The sequence below is a fragment of the Caretta caretta genome, chromosome 3, assembly GCF_965140235.1.
Source record: "Caretta caretta isolate rCarCar2 chromosome 3, rCarCar1.hap1, whole genome shotgun sequence".
In the NCBI taxonomy this organism is placed as follows: domain Eukaryota; kingdom Metazoa; phylum Chordata; order Testudines; family Cheloniidae; genus Caretta; species Caretta caretta.
The window spans coordinates 210,186,259-210,201,510 of record NC_134208.1 but is presented as its reverse complement, the minus strand read 5'-3'; the positions used below and the strand labels follow the sequence as shown (position 1 = coordinate 210,201,510).

Below are 15,252 nucleotides of genomic sequence, written 5' to 3'. Positions count from 1 at the left end.
TCAAGTAGTGATCACGCAATGTTCTGAGCACAGACTGGGTGAGATGCTTGCCTCTCTTTATTTGAATACAGTGACAACAAAATAATAAAAGGTGTCACTGATTGCTTTTGAGGAGAAATTCCTGAGCTGCAAGCCTCTAAGCTTTAATCAATAAGCAACTTGAATGCCAACAAATTTTGTTGTGCAATAGAAACAAGGTCAATAGACACCAAGGGACTCAAAGAAGAAACAGAGTTATCTATTCATTTCTCAACAGTAAAGCAGCAAGGATGAGCCATCAGCAGACAGTCTCATTCCAAACCCTCACAAGTCCTTTGTATTTCTGAGCCACAGGCTTAGCAGAGTTAAACCAGACATATTTCAAAGGCATATGACGACAAACATTTTGAAGCAAAGATGAAGCACCTGCCATGGCCTCACCCTTCCTGCTATGCATGTGCAAACAGAGTTACAGACAATTTTCTTAGCTGTGCGTGTGTTGCTTTGTGAAGACGGAGTCTGGCAGGTCTAGCCCCCACCCCGTATTAGTCCATTGGTCAAAGGAGCCTTGTGTGACATTATGGAAATTCTCAGCCTATTCATACAGCTGGATGTGAATTTCTTTTTACAAAGAGCTTTGTCATCAAAAAATGCTGATTCATGAACACTTTTGGTTGTGATGATACGGGGCCAGTTGGCAGAGATCTCCAAGCTCCAAACAACGTTGGGAAAAAAGTTACTAAGTTGTTGAAATACTTTGTTTTGTTCAAAACAAAAACGCCAGGTTTTGGGTTCGCAGTGACTTTTCATTGAGAAATTTGAGCTAATGAGTTTGGGAAAAAAAGGCAAAACACTTCAAAATTATTGAAACAAAACGTTTTACCCTTAAAAAGGTGGGGTTTTGAATGAACGTTTTCAAGATTTTTGACCTTTTCATCTCTAAATGATCGACTTTAAGGGTGTGAGTTTCAGAAGCACTCATTGCTGGCCTAGCCCAGCAGCCCCCCCCCGCTGAAGTTGATGGGAGTTTTACCATGGATTTCACTGAGGGCAGAACTCAGCCAGTGCTGAGCACTTCTGAAAACCCTCACCACAATAAATAACCCTCTACATAGATTTGGTTCTTCTGGGGGGTTTATTAATCAATTAGGATAGAGTTCCCCAGAATATGGAGTGCACCCCGGGAAGACTAGCTAGAGCAACACAAATAGGCCTCTCAACTGTTCTCCAGAAACTCGGCTTTCATTTACAAAAAAAGTAAGTCTCTAGCTGTCGTGGTTGTGAAAAAAACCTTGAGACCGTAGCCTGAATGTAACCAATGCAGGTGTCTGCCTGAGTTTGCAGAGAGCCAGGAACAATCTCCCTCAGAAGCATGAACTGCACCACTGATTTCAATGGGTCTTAGTGATTACATCAATCAACATTAACTATTCCATGGCTCAGCGGAGCATGTGAGGGCTTGTCTACAGGGGGAAATTCAGTGGCTTAATTATACCACGATAGTTATACTGGCATATCTCCCCATGTGGGCATGCTTCTTCCAACATAAGAGAGCCCTTTTCCAGTTTAGCTTATGCCACTTTGAAAGCAATATAAACTAAACTGGGAAAAGGCTCTCCTATTCTGGAGTAAGAGTGTCACACAGGTCGTTAGCCTGGTAAAACGACAGTGGTACAATTCATGTAGGCAAGCCCTAAGAAAGGGGAAGATGTATCCTATTACCAAACTCAGCCCAGGCTACCTGCACTTTCGGCAAGGGGCACAATCAGTTTCATTTGCCAACCTTTGGAAAGCTGGGTTCTACAGCAGGACATCGCTGCGTTAGGGATGGGAACAGGGCTGTTCGTTGTTTCTGCACCTCTCTGATGAAAGCTGAGTTTCCTCTTCAAAATTAGAATCAGAGTTCGCTTCTAAAATGCACACAGATGAATCAGGGTCCCAGCTAGGATGGAAATAAGGGGGGTGCTTGGGTATAAAATAAGAAGCGTCTACGCTGGGCCTTCACTTGGGCTTTAACACTGACACCCTGTGTGCCGCAAAGTGGCTTTTATTTCAGCCTGATGTGTCACCTGGAGCGACCATAATGACTTCTGCCAAACTGCAGGTCAGGGAGAGACTTAAAATTCTCACTTGTTGGGCCAGGGACGGTCATTTCCTCAGTGTCCATACAACGCCTAGCTCTGGCTGGCCTCTCAACGATGCTACAATATAAATAACAACAATTATCAGAGCTCATTCCCTTGCTAAAAACATATTGCTTTCAATTCAGATCCTCACAGCCCTGACCCCATGAAGCCAGCAACCAGAGCTCTGACATCCCGGCTGAAGATCTCTTTATTGCCCCTTTATCCCGTCTCCCCATGTCACCAGCTGATCCTCCTTTAGCAGAAAGCAGCTGGACGTGTTTCACCCCTTTGGTCGTTCCTGCTCCCTATGAAATCAATGCTGAACTCCCCACCGAGCTTGATGGGAGCAGGATCAGACCCTCCATTAGCTAGGGGGGCTGTGAAAAGGGGGCACTTGCCCCTTTTGCATGGAGCATGCTCCCCGCGCAGGACTTGCAGCTTCTTCTGATGGCACAAGAGCGCAGAATCAAGCCGGGATAGTAAGCTTGGATCAGCTGCGGGGCAGGTCGCTGGGCTACTGACAGGTGGGGCTGAGCCTTGCCTGGACTTTTAATGCTCAATACTTGTTTGGTGAAATTCTAACTTTGGTAGGATGGTAAAACCGGAGGCAGTCTGATGTGCTTGATTTTGTTCTAGGTGTGCTGTTAGAAACACCCCCTGGGGCTCAGGCTCCTGGCGTATAATTGCATTCACTCGGGATAATGGAAGCACACTGGCACTGCGGCTAATTTATCATTGACATTGGCTCCTCTGATCTCCAGAGCTCCCCGGCCGCAGGGGAGTTCGCTGCCCGGATCGTAGGCCAGGATCACATACTCGTGGCTCGCTCGCAGAGCCGAAAACGCTCCTTGCCCAAGTCCCCAGGCCAGGCCACAGCGCAGGCTACTTGGGCTGGCTAGAGAGCTCAGCGGGCAGCCCTCGCCCTGAAGGAGACTCTTAACGTACCTTCACGGCCTGGCGCTGCTCGCAAAGACTGGCTGCTGCCTGGAGCCCGAGCGAAGCTGCCGACGGCGGCTGTTCAGAGCTCTGCCCTGGTCATTAACACCGCCCTGACGAGCGAGTCACGTCTGCCCATCGAGGATGGAGGTGGAGGGAGGCTCAGCGGGCACGCCGCACGCCCGTCAGTACCCAGCCCGGGGACGCTACTGACCCAACCAGCGGGCCAAACTGGGCGAGGAGCCCTGGCCCCGTGCCGCCTGGGGCACATTGCGCAGACGTGAAGAAGAGCTGACAGGCTACTCTAACTACACCAACCCAGGCTTCGTGGCGGTCGCTGCTGAGCCACCCCCAAAACACACACATCTGGCAGCGTCCCTCATCCCAACCTGCAGCCCCCGGCCAGTCCAGTCCCCGCACTGACCACGCGTGGCCTGGCTCTGCGAGGCTGATAAATGGAGGCCATGAGGCCAAACAGTTTTTCGCTTGTGAAGGCAAAGCGAGCCTTACCCCGGCGCTCCCGAGGGGACAGCAGGGTTGCTCATGAGCGCGCGGTTGGCTTTTCATAGCTGCTACCGGTTCAGACATTCAGGCTGAACTGCTGTGTTTTGTCTTGATTTTATTAGTATTTGTATGACAGAAAAACCTAGGGGCCCAACTGCACTCGGGGCCCACGCGCTAGGCCCTCAGCAGACCGGTAACAAGGGACAGGCGCTGGCAGGCTAAATGGACAACGGGTGGGAGAAAGGGTCACCCAGAGCCAGAACCCGCCTCACCCGCGGCCCTGTCCAGCGTCTCTCACACCAGCCCAACCCGCCTCCCCTCTTTAGTCTGGGCAACAGTGACGCGCGTTCCACTCGCAGCTCTCACATTCCCCAGACTCAGCGCGTGCAGAGCAGAACAGCCCGGGCACGGGGACCAGCGGGATGCCAGCCGAGGATCCTCATGCATGCAGCCCCCCTCAAAGGTGCAGTATGACCCGTGTCTAGACAAGGTAGGACTCCACTAAACAGGGGTGAAGAGCAGAGGAAGGCGGAATCAGTCCAGCATCGCAATCCCTGGCTTTTCCCTGTGGTATGCATCTGATAGAGGGGGAGCACCACAGAGACCATATGCCCAGAAGAGAAGGGAGTGCCCTACCTTGGTCTCAAGACTGTAGCTTGCAAGCTTTATGCTCTGCCTCTTAACAATCAAACCACATTGCAACAGCAGCAGCTGGTGCTGCTAAGTTTGCAAGGCTCTAAAGATGCTACACAACCTACTCTGGCTTGGCTGAGAAATTCAACTGCCCTTTGCTTTTCCAGCACAGGTAACAAACTCTGACCTACCTGCCTGCAGCTGAAAGCCCAGACGCATTCATGGCAGACCCCTGATCAGCGTCTGAAGAGAGACAGTCCAATGGAGGCTCAGGTACATTCAGAAAGGTACCTCCCTGCTGCCTCCCCCTGGCCCCAAGGTATTATTGCCATCAGCTAGTAGGGTGACCAGACAGCAAGTGTGAAAAATCGGAATGGGGGTGGGGGAGTAATAGGTGCCTATATAAGAAAAAAACCCAAAAATCAGGACTGTCCCTATAAAATCGGGACATCTGGTCACTCGATCAGCTAGGCTCATACTTTTCTTCACTGATTGGCAGCTCAGTTCTACTGCTCTGCTCACACCTCCCCTTTTCCGATCCCGCCCCCAGAGACAGTGTGGGTCTCTTAGCTCTGCCCACCCCAGCCACGCTCCTCTCTGGCTAGGCCTGGGGTCACTCAGACACTTGATGGAGGTGTTAGGGGGATGCGCTTTGGAGCGTCCTGAAGAGAAAAGTATTTCTTTTTCTTTGGGAAAACACAGGTATGCTCACTTTATACGCTGGAGCCTTCCCCTTTGACTTCGCTGGGAGCCCCACTTAGGTCTCTACAGCGGAGTCTGCCCCCCTGGAGATCTCCTCCTTTATTCACTATTAGCAGATTTCCAGACCGGAGGCAAGCATGAGGCACTGATGTACTCTGAAACCCGGCAGGACACCCGTCCTTCGCGTGAAGGAGGCCATGCACAGGACGGCCAGGAACACCAGAGTCTTCCTGCAGAAAGGAACCTCGCAGTCAGCAGCTGAGGTCACTTAGCCAAGCAGAAGGAAAGCAAACTGCCCTGCCTTGCACTTTTGGAGCCTGCAGATACATCTGTTCTCTGGTGTGGATAATTGAATTCTTAATTGTAGGGAAGGACAAAGTGCTGCTCTCATTCAATGCAGTAGAAATCCAAAGTGACTCCACGGGCTCCTCTGTGCATAATTAAGAATTCATCCCATACACCAGAAAACAGGTCAAATGAAGTAGAAAAATTCTACCTTGGTCCAAGACTTCACCTCACACATTCAAGGCCAATCTGACCCTTGCTGTAGATTTTAGCAAGGGCCAGAACTGGGCATTCAATGACAATTCAGTTGCAACCTTAACTCTGCAGCATCACAATACCCAGCACTTCTCAATATCACTGAGAGATAAATTCAGATCACATTTACACTGACGCAGGGCCCAAAGAAACTCCGCTGTCTTTCTTCTACTCTATGCCAGTGCACCCATCACTGTAGTATTTGAGCAGCTTAAAGGGGAAGCAGTGTGGCCCTGTGGCTAGGGCACTGGATGAGGACTCAGGAGACCTGGCTCCTACTCCTGGCTCTGCCAGTAGCCTGCTGAGTGACTGGGGGCAAGTCATGTCACTGCCCTGTGCCTCAGTTTCCTCATCTGTAAAATGGGGGTTATAATACTGACCTCCTTTGCAAAGCACTTCAAGATTTAATGATGTGAAGTGCTAGATAAGAGCCAGATAGTAGTAATATGGAACTACCCTGCACTTACATTGTTCCACTGGAGATGGACTTCCCTCCTGAGACCTTGAGGGCTGAGTTACCAGGGCTTCTCTCCTCTCTAACTATTATTGTGATTTGTGTTACAATAGCACCACTGAGATCAGAGCCCACAGCGCTATACTCTGTACAAACACACAGGAAAAATCCGTCCCTGCACCGAAGACCTTACAGTCTAAACACACAAGACAAAGGATGGGAGAAAAGAATTGCTATTAACTGCCATCTTGCAGATAGGGAAATGAGGCAGAGATAGATTGAGGCCAGGTCCTCAGAGATATTTGGGTGTCTACCACCCACTGCCATGAATAGAAGTTAGGGCTCACATGTTATCAAGGGTCTCCTCCTGGGTCTCTTCTAGAAGAAGGGGGGGGGTGGTCGCAGCTGTTCCCCATCGTACAGGATCAGCTGTGACCTCGCACAATCTGTTTAACTGGCATGAACACTGAGACGACAACGGTGATAATTCTCCGGGGTAATCATGTCTGTGGTAACCACTCGACCAGAATGTTTAGGTTGATTGACAAGGCATTTAAATGAATGATGTTGTATCAGACGACACCCCGAGCAAGATCACAGTTTGCTTCAGAGATGACATACACAGCAGGTCAACCACAAGCTGACAGAAAGAGGCCAATTTAATATGCGAGGTACCTTTCCGCCTCTTCTCCAATTGGTGCTCTAGGGGCTGCTATTGCACTACAGCTGGCCTCACACCTTGTGCACGACTGCCGGGCTCAGTCCTGTGAACTCCTACCAAGAGTCTCCAAATTTACACTATTTTCTCAATTACATTTTCCAAAGCAGCCTATAGAGGCAAATCCACTGTCACTTGTAACAGAGCCGGCCCACGGAACAGGCCAAGGTTTCTAGAAACTGGACTGGGACACAGGAGACCTGGATTCTATTCATCTCTCCGCCACTGACCTGCTCTGTGACCTTCACCCAGTTATGTCACACCTCTGTGCCTCAGTTTCCCCTCCCACCCACCCCATTTCTGTCTTGTCTATTTTGACTGGAAGCTCTTCAGCACAATGACTGCATATGTACAGAGCTTAGCACAATGGCTTAGCAAACCCTGATCTCAGCTGGGGCCGCTAGGTTCTACCGTAATACAGGTAAGGACAGAGCAGAGGATGGGAAGCGCCAATGGAAAAACAGGGAGACAATTCAGAATTAATGCTCCCTCACTGGCAAAATACAAATGTATGAATTGACTTTGCCAGTGAAACAATTCACTGGTACAGTAAAATAGCTAATATCAGTCTATCAGGGACAGGAGAATTAGATTAAGCTGACACAGTCAGGGCAATAAAACAGAGCTTGCTTTATCAGGTTTTTAAGCAATTACGGAGCCAGAAAGAGACAATGGTGCCAACGTGCCATGCAATAGGAACTGAAACGGGGCTGGGCTGTAACTGGAGTGTGACAGGACAAGCTAGGGGAGGCACAAGGAGAGGACGCAGCGAAGAGAATGGGACACAGACAGAATTAACCAGAGTCAGGTTGAGTGGGGCCTGGGCACAGTCTATAAGGCACAGGTAAATGCATTCAGGGGCTGGTCCGAAGCCCACTGAAATCAATGAGAGGCTTTCCATGGATTCCGCTGGGCTTGGGATCAGCCTTTATGGATGTTTTGTAGCTCCTATACTGAGCACGGGAATGGGCCCTAGAAAGCCGAGTAGAGCTGACACCAATCCAGAGTTATCGTGGAGCCAGCCTAGCAGACCCCACCACGAGAGCAGAAAACAAGGGCCTACGCACCTTCCCCCGCCAGCATGGCCAGACGGGATGAAAATTGGGTGGGTTCCCGGCTCGGAAGATGGGCCATGGGAAGATGGTGGGTGGGACTGGCAGGAGCAAAGCGCACATCGTCCTCCCCTGCAAACCAGTGGGAACCCCACGAAAAAGCGATGCTATCTTAGGGCTGCACCCCCCTTTGGAGCTGTGCTGGGGGAACCTGCAAGCAGGGGAAGCCCTGTCAGCAGCAAGATCCCCTAAGATCTCTGCAGGCCTTGAGAATAACCCCTTGCTTCTTCCCTGGGCCAGGCAAGCACCAGCCACCCACCCACCAATCTAGTGGAAAATGCACGAGGAATCCTGTGGAGCTCGCAGCCACTATGCAGGTTTCTCTGGGAAGAGAAGAAGGAACAGGCCCAGTGCTCCAATTCAGCAAAGCTGAACTCCCCCGACTTCAAATTAAGCACACGCTCAAACGCTTTGTTGAATCGAGACTTCAGTGCTTAAAAATAAATTAAAGAAATTTTGCAGGTATGTGTGTGGGGAATAGGGACCTTTACAAAGGCTAATGCATAGATATATGCAATAGGGACAAGGAGGGGTCTGTACAAGAATGGCCTGTGTCCTGCAGGCACACAGTGACGTCCCACATGCACTGCATTGCTATTTTGAAATGCAGTCTTTGCAGGTGCAGTGAAACCCAGTGCCGTCTAACACTGCTGCGATGACACTCAGCACACTTTGCTGAGTCCTTCTGGCCAGATCCTTCGCACCACCCCATCTAAAGCACTCGAGCGACACTGATTTGTGCCAGCTGAGGATCTGGCTTTTTGTTTTATTACCACCGAACAGACTGTAATAGCTCTAAGGTTCCACTGCGTTAATTACACCTAGGGAAGTTTGGCCAAAGGATGTATTATTTATTCTGTGTGTCCGTACACCCAAGCATATACACAGACTTATTGCATCTTGGTTGACCCAAAGTTATTAGTTATTTCTAATATTAAAACTTCACTTTGTTTTTTTCTCCCCCCACGGGCACAATGAAAATCATGACCTGCCCGATTCCTGTTTCCAAAGAAACACAACAAGGATGCACACAAAAATTCTGAAGTCAGCAACCCTCATTGGCTTTGCAGTTTTAGTTTAAGAGCAGATCAAACTGGTTTTAACACTGTCCTGGACTGAGACATTTATGGCTGAGTTATAAATGCCTGCAGATAGGAATCGATAATAGAAAGGAAGAGAAGCATTTCACGGCACTAGTGGGCATTGCTAGAATATGTGACACCTTCTGATACCATCCTATGAAGCCAAAACATTAGGAATACTGAATGCCGAATTCATTAGGTTAAATGGAATGTGCTGCAGATATACAGTTCAATTGCATTATACCTGCATTTGTGTAACTAAGAGCTTTAGTTCTGTGTATGATTTATTAAGTAGGTGGTGGTGGAGGAATGCAATGTTCTTTTGCTTGATTTAATTTATTACAAATGCATTTATCTTCCATAAACACACACACGAGCTGTAGATACAAAATTGTGGCTAAAATGTCACCTTGACCAGTAAAATGAGAATTAATTTATCCTGTGGCGCGGCTGAGCTTCCAACTAGTATGAAGAGGCTCCAAAGGCTGCTAGTTTGAGGTAGACAACTCATTAACAATAATTAACACTAACTAATTCATACAGAATGGATACAAGTGTATTCTTCACCCTGGCTGCATCCTAGGACCCACAATAATCCCCTGGAAAATGCCAGTGAGCACATCTTCCTGGGTTTAAGACCAGCAAAGCATCTTTCAGTGGTTGTTCATGCCGTGTCAGAGGGGTTCACAGCTCATTTTTGAACTGAATGTTTAACCCCCTCAAGTTAGTTTAGATTTTTCACAGGTTCTTTCTTGCCTCCCCTTTCTTTACTTATCCTTAGTTGTTTATCTTTTTTTTTTTTTAACTTTTATTCTTAGGAGTCAGAGCCCATTAAGAAAATACAACTGGATATACCTTTGCACGCCTCATTGCTACAGTTTTTGTTGCAAACAAATCGTGCTTTGCAGACGACACAGTATAAACTATACCTACAAACCCTTGTCCTACCTTCTGACAACACCTCAGGTAGCTGCATTCCCATGTCACCGACAGGAAACCGAGGAGCGAAAGGGTAACAGACTTGCCCTAGATCACACAGCAATCGGTGGCAGGAGAGACCCACATTTCCTGACTCTCAGGGGCTGGCTTTACCCACCCGCTTCCCTCCCCCGAAGGAATCGGTTCCTACCTGCGAACGGAAGGAGAAAATCTCTTCTTCTTGCAGAATTATTCTGCTTGCCCAGCAGCCTGGGAACACTCGCTCTGCTCACACGATCAAAGCCCGCTCCACCTTCCCCTTAATCAGCCACCTCCCGGACACCTGGTCCGTTGTGCATTGAGCCCCGGGGCAGACACCACCGCACTCCCCGCTGGCAGGGGCGATCCGCAGCCGGGAGCCGCGTCTCCCCAGGCAGGGAGCCCCCCGACAAACTTCCCCTGGGTGTTTAGCTGGACAGTCTGGCGTGTCCGCCCCGGGCGCCGCGCCGCGCCCTGCATGGTCCGGGCACCGGGCCGGGCATCGCGGGCACCTTCCCCCGGGACAGCGCCGGCTCGGGACCAAGCTGCGCCCTGCGCCGCCCCGCCGGCAGCCCGAGCCCCGGCGGGTTTGGTGCAGAGAGCTGGGGCGGGGGCCCCGAGGGAGGGGCCCAGCGCTTGTGCCAGGGCTGAGCCCGCCCTGGGCCGGGCAGTTCAGAGCCTGGGCGCCTCCGCTGTGAAAACAAAACCGCTGGAGCCCAGCGCCGCTCCCGTTACAAGGGGAGCCCCGGGGAGCCCCCGAGACAAGGGGGGCAGGAGTCAGAAGCAGCACGTGCAAACCCCCCCGCCCCATACACTCACACCAGAGCTGGGGCAGCCCGGCGGTTACAGGCTCCATCGCCCGGGGAGCGGGGCTGGGATCCTCCCTTCGGCCCCGGCCTGCGCGCTGCCCCGCCGCCCCCGAGCGCGCAGCCCCCGCCGGGGCGCAGCCCTGGGGCGCGCCCGGACCCGCGTCCCTCGCCTGCTCCCCGCGGGCTGCGGTGCATCCTCCCGCGGGGGCGGCGCTCACCTGGTCCGCAAGGTGACCCGCCTCTAGCTGCCCCGCACACGCCGCGCCCCGCATGGCGGCGCCCCGCGGGAGGCCGGGCTGCGGGCTAAGGCGCCCCGGCGCCGGGCTGCGGGCGCAGGGCAGAGCCGGCGGGGAGCCTGGCTGCACCGCGGGCGCCTGCCGCGGCACTGGCGGGGAGGAGGCGAGGGCGGCCCCGCATGGCAGAGCGGGCCAGCCGCCCCCCTGCTGCCGGAGCGCCGGGTGCGCCGCCGGGAGGAGCCGCGGGGAGGGAGGGAGGCGGCGGCTGCCCGCAGAAGCGGCGGAGGTTTGAGGAGAAGAACCGCGGCGGCCGCTGGCGAGGCTGGCCGGGGATTGACCGCCCTGCGCAGCTCTCCCTCCCGGTCCTAAAGGCAGCCCGGCCCCGCACCGGCCCCGGGCGAAGCGATCCGGCTGCTTTTCCTACCAGCTCTTCCTCCCCGCGGCTCTGGCCCGGGGGGAGGCTCCATGCTGCCCCCCCAGGCGGCCCCGGCCGGGGGGCTCTTGCAAAGGATTTCCCTTCCCCCGGGAATTCCTGCTGCAAAGGGCACCCGCAACCAGCCCCGTCTAATGCGGGTTAATTGTTCTCCCCCTGCAGTCTCCCAAAAACCGGGGGCTCGCTCTCCGCACTCGGCTGGTGTCACTTCGGTTTGGCAGGCGCTGAAAGTCCCGCCTGGAATCGGGGCTGGGGGAGCTGACAGTGTCCCCCCCCCCCGCCCTGCCCTGCCCTGCCCTGCCCTGGAGCAGAGCCAGTGTGAGCTCCAGAGCTCGGCTCTCACCAACAGCCGTGGGCCACCTCCGCCGCCGTGCCTGGCTAATCTCCGGGCCCCAACAGGGCTCCAGCCCTGCGTGGCCTGTTCGTCAAACACAGGCAAAGCTCCGGCTTTTAATTTCACATCTGCAGTGCAGCTCACCTGTAGGGCTGGCTGCCCTGGCTGCTCCGAAACACGGACCTGCCTCCCACCTGGGCGAGGTGCCCGGCCTGTCCTCTCGGAACGGAAAAGGGCCTGCAGGGCTCCATGCTACCGAGACATGACGGTGCTCCCGGGGCCAGGGTCCACAGGGCGCTGAAATCAGTGAAATGACTCCCCTTAGCTTCAACGGGCTTTGGCTCACGCCCAGACGCCGGTGTAAATCAGGGTAAACTCTGCCGAAGCCAGCTGCATTACACCCATGTCAACCCCCTGTGAGGCCAGAATGAGCCTGGCAGGCTGCTCCCCAGCCGGGCGGTGGAAATCCGTTAGACCGGAATAGCCGGCAGCCCCACTGCTTGAGAAACCCGGCTGGGCCGGGCACAGCAGTAGAAACAGGCCACAGGGAGCTATCCCGCGCCGGCAGCTGGCTAGCGGGAACAACCCTTCCGGGGAGATCTATGATGGAACCGGTTTTCACCGCTACTTTCTAGGACTCTTCGACTGTAAACTCTTTGGGGCCGGGCCCAGCTCTGTTCTGTTTGTACAGCGCCTAGCACCACGGGGTCCTGGGCTCTGACTGGGGCTCCTACACGGCATGACAATACAAACATAAGGATAGTAGGAAAGTATCAGGGGGTAGCTGACAATGAGGAGTCCGGTGGCACCTTAAAGCCTAACAGATTTATTGGGGCATGAGCTTTCCTGGGTAAAAAAACCCACTTCTTCAGATGCATGGAGTGAATTTTTTTAAGGGTAGTAGGGTTCATTGATTCTGCTGCGTGTCACTTTCCACCACTGTCAGCATTGCTAGACCAGCCACTTGGGTAAAAGCTTCTCTCACCACTCTGGACGCTTCAACTTTTGTGGCTTAAAATTCTAGCACAAGATCCCTGCCCATTGTGTGTGTTTCATTTCTTTCTTTGCTCTTTCTTTGCCTTTGTCAACACAATTGGCAGTTGTACCAGCTGCAGATATCATCCACACCATGATAGTCATCAGGCTAGCCCCCCTGTGGCTCCATACCCATTCTGTGCCTTGGAAATCTTTAATGAGGAGCATGATGGATTTTCTATTCTTGCAAGCAGTCTCCTCATTAGTCATACTTGCAAAAGCACTAGTGACAAATCATTAATGAAAGATCACTCTCAATATTTAATTGTATTTTAAATCTCTTGTACATGGCTTGGAAATTTACATTCGGCACATTTTTCTTTCTCCATTTATACAGTTTTACTAATTTGTTTGCTCAGTTGCTGTTCTTGAAATGTGAAAAGTCGAGCAATTCTGTTATTTCTACAGCTGTTCAAAGCATGGAATTTCTGTCCCACCTGAAATTCTGATACTGACATTTATTTACATCCCAAGTCGGGACAAAAAGTTGAAATGTTGAAACTGTTGCTGGAATGAAAAGTTCAGAAAAAATCTACTGAGAAATATCAAAATATTTTGTTTTGATGTTTTTGATCAAAACATTTTGATGTTCACACATCGATGCATTTCATTTTGAGTTAATTTTCCCAACCGAGAATTCAGCTGCACTCAGTCTTTTCCCTTGGAAGATTTTTGTTTTAATAAAGCCCCATTTTTCTGAAGGGTAAAAAATGTTTTATTGAAAATTTTTCTTCTTATTTCTTAGGTGGCATCGGGGCTTGAAAAACCCACTTGCCCATCATGGCCTCACCTGGAGTATTGTGTCCAGTTCTGGACACATTTTAGGGAAGATGTAGAAAACTTGGAGAAAATGAGGAAAGGTCTAGAAAACATGACCTATGAGGGAGGATTGGAAAATTGGGTTTGTTTAGTCTGGAGAAGAGAAGACTGATGTGGGCGGTGGTGGTGGTAAGGGGTGACAGGATAACAGTTTTCAAGTCATAGAAAAGGTTGTTACAAGGAGGAGGGTGATCAATTATTCTCCTTAACCTCCAAGGACAGGACAAGAAGCAAGGGGCTTAAACTGCAGCAAGGGCAGTTTAAGATGGACGTTAGGAAAAACTTCCTAGCTGTCAGAGTGGTTGAGCACTGGAATAAATTGCCCAGGGAGGTTGTGGAATCTCTAGCATGGGAGGTTGTTAAGAGCAGGTTAGACAAACACCTGTCAGGGATGGTCTAGTTATTATGTAGTCCTGCCTTGAGTGCAGGGGACTGGCCTAGATCACCTCTCGAGGTCCCTTCCAGTCCTAGACTCTGTAATGAGTAGGAACTTTCCTGGGCAAATATCATCCACTTCTGCAGAATCTCAGTGAGCATTAAAAAAAAAATTCCAGTCCTGCTAGTTGTGACAAAAATCCCCTTGCAAACATGACAGCGTAACCCAATACAGTACCACCTGCCTGAGTCTGCAGGGAGCTGCCCTCCAGAGAGGACGGCTAGTCCACTGGTTAGAGCACCAGCCTAGACCCGGGGACACCTTGTCTTCAATTCCTTGCTCTACCACAAGTCATGCAGCCTCTGTGCGTCAGTTCCCTCTGCAACGGGGCCAGTAACACGGGGCTGCTGGGTGGGTGGGAGGCGCTCGGTTAGCCTGGGGATGGCAGGTAGGAAAGCACTATATCTAGAGAGTCACTATGATCTGCTGAGGAGAGGGAGGGGCTGGCTGCATCTGGACCCAGCTGCCACCACTGGTAGGGTGGGCGTGGGTGGTGTGGTCCAGAGGATCAGGCAAGCCATTGCTGGTAGGAAGCACTGGCCGAACAGTTCTGCATGTCTCAGGGGGCTATCTGCCGACACCACCCCGATAGGGGGAGCAGTATGAAGCAAGACGTGGCAGGAGGATCTCCAGGAGTCAGTGTATTGGGGGTGGGGGACAGCAGCATTCATCCATTTATTTCCTGTTTTGCGAGGGACAAGCTGCCTCCATTGATGATAGTGATGGGGGGCAGCGTTAGTTGATGTAATTTGTGTTTGGGGAGGGAGCATGCCCTGAGGTCCAGCCTGCAAAGAGCAGGACACCATGATCTCTGGACCTAAGCAAAAGGCCTGGAGGGGTATCTGCTCCCCAGGAGAGCTGGCAGGCAGGGCTGGGACTCAGGAGGGGGTATGGCATGGGGCTGGTGTATAAGCTTAGTTCCTGAGCCAGTGGATACTGGGTAAAGTTTCCCGGCTCTGATGAACATACCCTACGGTCACACTCATGCAGAGCTCTACAAACCGACATGTGCTGCTTTCTCAGTTCTTCTTAAAGACCTGGCATTTGATTAATCTCAACAGCTTGCCCAGTGTTCTCCTTTTAGCTGTTATCAGCTGACATTTCTGAATGTTAGCCACAATAACACAATGCAGGTATTAAATGCAGGACTTATTTTTAAATTCCTTCATTTATGAATTGAATGCAGAAGATGCCCATGAGAAAAGCTGAGAGTACAAAAATAGGGGTATTCTCAGATACCTTAATATCTTCAAAGCCAGTTCAGAGTATGCTTCCATGGGAACAGCTGTCATTTTGCTATCATAATTTGCATCTTCTACAACACTCTGTACAATCAGACACACAATATGATTCTATTAATATCAGAGATAAAAGACAGATCGAGAAGATTAAAATGGAGTGAAAAGG

General features: G+C 51.4%; 1 protein-coding gene across 7 annotated transcripts in view; it reads right to left on the bottom strand.

Annotated features, from left to right (window-relative positions):
* SYNDIG1 (synapse differentiation inducing 1) overlaps positions 1–11,846 on the bottom strand; it is a 92,032-nt gene extending 80,186 nt beyond the window's left edge. The window contains exon 1 of one of the 7 annotated variants that reach the window (XM_048842283.2): positions 11,700–11,846. The gene's annotated coding sequence lies outside the window, so the exon portion shown is untranslated. Of the gene's footprint in view, positions 1–9,734; positions 9,845–9,915; positions 10,264–10,562; positions 10,649–10,770; positions 10,881–11,212; positions 11,379–11,564; positions 11,585–11,699 lie in introns of those variants that run through there. The other 6 variants (XM_075127320.1, XM_048842284.2, XM_048842278.2 and 3 more) reach the window with 6 other exon arrangements.
* Between the last annotated feature and the right edge of the window lie 3,406 nt (positions 11,847–15,252).